Here is a 7286-nt window from a genome sequence, read left to right as displayed (position 1 = left end):
TTGTGACTCAGTTTCAAAGGGGTAAACAAAACAAATGGACTTTGTGGTCTTAATGAATGTTATAGGTCTATGTCTTGGAGTTCTATAGAAATTTAAATCACCCCAATATCAATTTCGTACAAAAACATATGCCCAAACTACTAACAGTAGCACATGGGGGTTTGTAAAACAGAATCTGGGCAGCACCTTCCCTATACCTCATCCCCTCTTTTTGAGTAAATACAAAACAAACTATTTTTGGGGCCTGAACAAAAGTTGTAGATCTATGAAATAGCTTTCCAGATCATGTTGATTCACTTAAAACTAAATTTTATATAAGGAGATAAGCTCAAAATACTAACAGCTGATCAGTTCAAAAACTGGATTTAGCAACTTTCCACAAAAAGGAGGAGTAGTGCTTCATATTGAGCATAATCTTCAACAATTTAGAGAAGTATACAACATAAGTAAGAGGTTGCGTTGTAACCATATTGTGGGAGAGAGTAACTACATCAACCAAACACTTGACATCCTCAACCCCACATTTATCCTTTGCGAAGTGGATGTATTACTATGGCATGAAGAATAAGCCCAAATTTATTTGGACGAAATAGCAAGGAGCGAGTGGATGGACATGAACCCAAGAATATTATATATATATATATATATATATATATATATATATATATATATATATATATATATATATATATATATATATTACTTTCTTAAGGATGAAGGGGAAAAAATGTGGTTGACCAAAATATCAAATATCCATTCCATTTCTTAATTTACTAAACTAATAATAGTAGGAGTAGTTTACATAACTACACCATAACACTTCAAACAAGTTCGAAATATCCTCAAATTCACGTTCAAGAAGCGCGAAATAAAATATATCCCTACTATCAAGATATGGTCAACCGAAAATTCAAGTGTTAGTTTAAAAATTTTGGGGTGTTACATAAAAGCTCTAGAACTTTCCACTAAGCATACCCAATCAAACACAAGTGAAATCAAAGTTCAAAGGGTAGGAATCAAGGGATTCAAGTGTTGAGAGGCTCACTAGGGTTTGTAGAGTCCAAGAATCCCGTTGGTGTTGAAGTTGGAGGTTGCACTCAAGTGGATAATTTGATCCAAAGCTTATCCTTACGTGATAAAAGGTTAGTTTTCACTTCTATTTCATGTCATTGAGAATGCTGGGTTGTTGAACAACTTGATTGAGGGAAGAAAGTGGCAGAGGAAGTTCAAATATGGATTTGATGATATTTTGAATAGTAAGTTAACTTGGGTTATAGTTGTTAGAATGTTTTGAGTATAATCTTTTTATGAGGGGTAATAGTTATGATGAGGGAGTGTTATATACAAGTGTACAAGGGGTTGTGTTGAAGTTGTTGATATAAATTGGTTATGAGAATGAGTTTTGAGATTAAATTGAATATAACTACTTGATTATGATATTGTGGATGTTGTTATTATTGTTTGGGAGTTGTTTTGTAATATGATGAAAGTCAATAAAATAGAGGAAGTGCTGCCCAAATTTCATTAGCTCGTCAATTATTCTAGTTTGAACTTAAGAGTGTTTTTAAGACTTAACCTTAGTATGAATCCCCTTGAATGTAGATTTTTCGGACTTTGGAGGAAAATGTTAAGTAAATAAGGAGACGAAAAGGCATGTAAGGCTAACCTTTCTTTCTAAAGGCATGATTTCCTCATCGTGATTCCATCTATGATATTCATAATGTTCTAATTCCTAGAAATGCTAGAAGCTCACGATTCTCAAATTTCTCATGATCTTGTTGATCTTGTTCATCGTCGTTCACCCTCTAAGGAAAGATATAGTGATGATGATGATGATGACAACGCTTTTACTTATGCGTTCATAAATGTATATAGATCTATATATATGGCTATATTGTAACACCGAGATTATATGGCCGGGTATGATATCTATTGCGTGCACACCACTGTAGTTGGGTAAGGTCAACACCGATCCTTGTTATGGTCGGGTACGGACAACACCGAGCCTTGTTCCGGGTATGGGTGACACCGAACCTACACTGTCGGGTAAGGTATAGTATATGTATATGTATATGTATGAAATGTTTCTCCTAGAGAAGGGTTAAGTTGCATGACAAACGTCTTAAGAAATGTTATGAGGTATAAATTGCTCTCTTTATCTTATGTTCTCTTCATGCTTTCATCATGTTACTATTCATGCCGTACATACTCAGTACATCGTTCGTACTGATGTCCTTTTGTTTGTGAACGCTGCGTTCATGCCCACAGGTAGACAGGGGGACAGACCAGACCTCTAGGCTACTTCGTCAGTGATTGCATAGAAGTGCTCCTTTTGATCCGGAGCTGCAGTAGTTAGTATTATTCTTTTTGTGTACATATATGGGCATGGCGGGATCCTGTCCTGTCTTTATGATGTTACATACTCCATGTAGAGGCTCGTAGATAGATGTACATAGCTAGATGTCCATAGCCTTGTCAGCTTATATTCTGTATATCATTTTGATAGCTTTGTCGGCTTGTATTTATGGGCTGAACTAATGATGTTATATAGATGCATCCACGTTCAATGGAACTTGTGTCCTTTCAATTCGTGATAATTATGAATTAGCCATGTGGCTCACCTAGATATGGTTATGAGATGTATGACAAGAGGTACTCGGTAGATTAGCTCTGGGTGCCCGTCATGGCCTTCCGTTAGGCCGTGACAGTATCATAGGCCGACTAAGACTAGCTAACGTATATAAAGACAACAAAGCACAATAAACGCATAAACCAACAGGTACAAGTCAACACGAATCTATATCCCCAAAACAAGTCATCTCTTATGTTATAGCATCTAAACCCAACTGTGCCAAGTCTCAGTCTAATCAATCCGAACCAGTACATCACAATAGTATCACACAAGTCATCACCTATGTTACAACATCTAAGCCCAACTGTGGCAAGTCTCAGTATAATCAATACTGAATCCGTGTATCACAATGGTATCACAACAAATCACAGGAATATCACCAGAATATCACAGGAAGCCAAATGATACAATGCAATACAATAATGTATGAAGTGAATGCAATGCATATGCAGCTTTGTACAACATGTCCCGGATGGAGTGACTCCACATCTCGATGATCATGACCCATGGGGGACCCGCGAAGTCCATGTACCACTCGCTTCGGAATATGACCCCGGATCACGAGCACACTCACACGATCCCGACAAAGACCTCGGGCATCGGACACTCCATCTTTCCCGGCTAGAAGCCTCAGGAAACGAACACTCATCTCTCTTTTACGCTCTCCGGCAGAAACCTCAGAGGCTACACTCTCTCACATATCATCATTAGTACTAGAACCATGCATATGTCAATATATCATGGAAATACGTATGAATATGATGAAATGTGATATCAACAGCCAATTCTATCCAAAAACTATACCACACATGGCACCCAAGTAATTTCAATAGTAAGGCTACACAATAAGCCACAATGGAATTACAGCTCTCAGCAGTACCTCCCAGGGCACACAAATAATATCAATGATAAGGCTACACACTATGCCACAATGGAATCACAACTCTCAACAGTACCTCTCAGGCACACAATGATAAGGCTACACAATAAGCCACTGTTATATCCCGTATTTTGTGCATTCGGATATTTTAAGATAATTGCGAGGAGTTAAGGGCAAGGTTATATTGTGATCTTGTTTGATATACAAGTTGCTTATGAAATTTTTTGAAGTGGAAATATTAAGAAAGGCTAGGGGCAAAAAGGAAAATTCACAAGATGGTCCATGGAAATATTAAGGAAAGTTTGGGGTTAAAAGTGAATTTTTGGAAACTTATAATTCATGAAATAAATGGGCCAAGTGGCCATGTGATGTGGTGTGGGCTATGGCCCACATGCAAGCTTATTAAAGAAGACAAAAGGTGACTAATTCACCATATTTTTCATCCTTACCACTTGGAAATTTCAAGAAACTTGGAGAAGGCAAAGAGCAAGAGCCATTCGGCCATGGTGCCCAAAAATTGACCCCTTGAATCTTGATAAAAAAAAATATTTTCTTCTAGCTTTTCTACTAATTGGAAGGTCCTTTTTAACATGGAGTATTTGTTGGAGCAAGCAAAACACTTATTGTGCCAATTACAACTCTAGCCAAGTTGTGGAGTTAAGTGGAAGAAGTAAGAATTAATCTTCTTTTTCATATGTTATGAATGTTTTGTACATGTTGTAGTGTGTGGAAATGGATGAAAACCATGAAGATTGTGTGTTGGGGGTGGTGGCCGAATATAGGCTACCTTTTATGGCAAGAATGAATTAATTCTATCTAGTATTTTGGTTGTTGTCGTCATGGATTTTGTGATGAAAATGAGAGTTTAATGATTCAAATTGAAGTTGAAATTGTTGTGGGCTGTTTTGGAAGCCAAAGTGGATTGAATGTAGTCTCTTGTATTTATGGAAAGTAATGTTGTTAGTGTGTGAATTATCGGTATAGTTCATGAATTTGGAAGGAAAGAAATATGTTGTTATTGTTCTTGTTGAATTTGGAAGGTTTCGGGTGAAGTGGTATGTTGGTTGAATTGTTTGAAGTGTTCTTGAATCATATTAGAATGATTTCGGATTAATACTTGAATGTGAAATCATTGATGTTAGCTTGACTATGTGTGGTTGAATTGAATATAAATGAAATGTCGTCGAATTGTGTAGAAAGGATTGCTAGCGTTAGAATGCATTTGAAATAATTGTTGAGTTGGAGATATGATTGTTGGTATTGTTGTTGATAGTTTGGCCGAGTTGAATTCTCGGATCTGTTGTTGATAAATTGGCCGAGTTGAATTATCGGGGTTGTTGTATTTACAGGGGAAATGCTGCCGAAATTTCTGTAAATAAAGTGTTGGTTTAGAATTGGGCTCTTAAGTGTTTATGGCTAATGTTTGGTATGTACGAATATTGTTGTAGATCTTGCGAGCCAAAGACTTAAGTTCGGATTAGCTTAGGAAGCGGGCAAGGTATGTAAAGCTGTCCCTTCATTCTTTTGGCATGTCCTAGAGCTAAGTAAGTTATGATATGTATCGTGGGGAACTCTATTCTTGATTCCGAGCTTGTTTACGACTCTTATTCACTTCTTGATATGAGTATGCTTAGTATAGTCGAGATTATTATATGATTGTATAACGAGCAAAGTATAAAGAGTTCTATAAGTATTAATGTCCCAAACTTTCGTAGACAGTTTCGGATTGCTTTAAAACGTTCGTAGAGGTTTCTATAATGAATAACGTTTCTAACCTTCATATGCTAACTCGGATTGCTTTGAAACGTTCTTGATTTCTATAAGTTGTTTCATATGGTTTGATACGTATCTATGATGTCCGAAGTTCGGTTGATATATTTCCGAATGACATTCGGGAGATAATTGATATGACTAATGTCTTGGTTTTTAAATGATAGCACGTTTGATTATTCCATCAAGTCTTTGATACATTTTGATGCGTAGATATGGTTCCAAAAGCTCTATCTGAGTTGATCCATAACGACATTCGAAAGGTCCTAACATGATTGTTGCTTTGATTTTCCAAAAATGGCTTCTGAAACGTTCGTAGAAGGTTCTGTACTTCAAACTCTCATAACTTTCTTATACTAAATCGGATTGACCCGTAACTTGTTTCTGAGCCTTCAGGTGTCGGTAAGTGTACTTGTCCATCGAGTCTTAAAATTGATTTATATGCATATGATTTTACTAATGATTTCGAGAAGATTAGTTTTATACAAAAGGAAACACAAAGTGAGATTTACTAATTAAATTTTCAAAACCACTCCGAAGGGGGTGCGAGATTTCACTATTTAGATTTTCAAAACCACTCCGAAGGGGGTGCGAGGTTGTACTATTTCATTCCATATACGACTCATGTTTACATTCCATGGCATTATTATTATTATTATGCCCGAAGGGGCTAGGATTATTATTATTATGTCGGGACCGGCATGCCCGAAGGGGCCAGGGTAGTATTATGTCGGAACCGGCATGCCCGAAGGGGCCATCATTATTAGTATGTCGGGACCGGCATGCCCGAAGGGGCTAGGGTAGTATTATGTCGGAACCGGCATGCCCGAAGGGGCCATCATCATTATTGTTAATGTTGCAAGCGGCATGCCCGAAGGGGCCAGGACTAGTATTATTAATGTCGCAAGCGGCATGCCCGAAGGGGCCATCATTATTATTATGCTGGAAGCGGCATGCCCGAAGGGGCCAGGACTAGTATTATTATGCCGGAAGCAGCATGCCCGAAGGGACCATCATTTTTATTAAGCCGGAAGCGGCAGTCCGATGGGACCATTGTGATACTATATTTATATTGTGTATTCTAAAATTCGCGTATGCTGTATTTACATTGTGCATGCTAGAATTTGGGTAAAGGCCACAGGACTTGGTTCAGAATGCTGTTTCAGGTTACTTACAGTTTGAATTCTAAACTGGTTTACTGTACACCTCTCCTTGTTTATGATTCAGTGATGCTTTACATATTTAGTACATATTCCGTACTGACCCCCTTTCTCCGGGGGGGCTGCGTTTCATGCCACGCAGGTACGCCCAGATGAGTAGAAGATTTTGCTAAAGGTGTTACAGCGGGGTTTGGCGAGCTCCATCTCAGTTTGGAGTGTTGTCGGGTCAAAGTACTTATGTCTTGGTATTTTGTATATGTTAGAGACTTTGTAGACAGTGTCCTGTGGATAGGGAGTCGAGAAGTGCAAATCATTTGTAGATATTGGAAAGAGTATGTTTTTTTTTAAAATGATTTCAGTTGGTTTAAAGTATGTAATTGATTGAAAATTTTCACAATATGTATAAAGACGATGATCTCTATTTGGAAAAGTTCCATGATTTAAAAAGTTTTTGAAATGACAGGTTTTGGTAAAGTGAACGTTTAAGGGTTCGCTCGACTCTGATGAGAGTCGGGTACCCATCATGCCCTATCAAGATGAGGGTGTGACAGCCACAATGGAATCACTATTCTCCTCTCAACAGTATCTCTCAAGGCACCCAAGTAATATCAATGATAAGGCTACACAATAAGTCACAATGGAATCGCTATTCTCCTCTCAATATCAATCAAGTAAAGTATCCCAAGATCATAGCCATGATATATCTCTAATCACCAATAACCCAATGTCATCAACGTGACAACGAGCCACAAGTAAATAGATCAAAATAAGTCAACAACACAATAGGGTGGCTAGCCCTCAAATCATACAACAAGGCCCAACCTAAGACAATATCCATCCCAAC

Source organism: Lycium barbarum, chromosome 7 (genome assembly GCF_019175385.1).
Source record: "Lycium barbarum isolate Lr01 chromosome 7, ASM1917538v2, whole genome shotgun sequence".
Classification (NCBI taxonomy): Eukaryota; Viridiplantae; Streptophyta; class Magnoliopsida; order Solanales; family Solanaceae; genus Lycium; species Lycium barbarum.
This window is presented reverse-complemented; position numbering follows the sequence as displayed.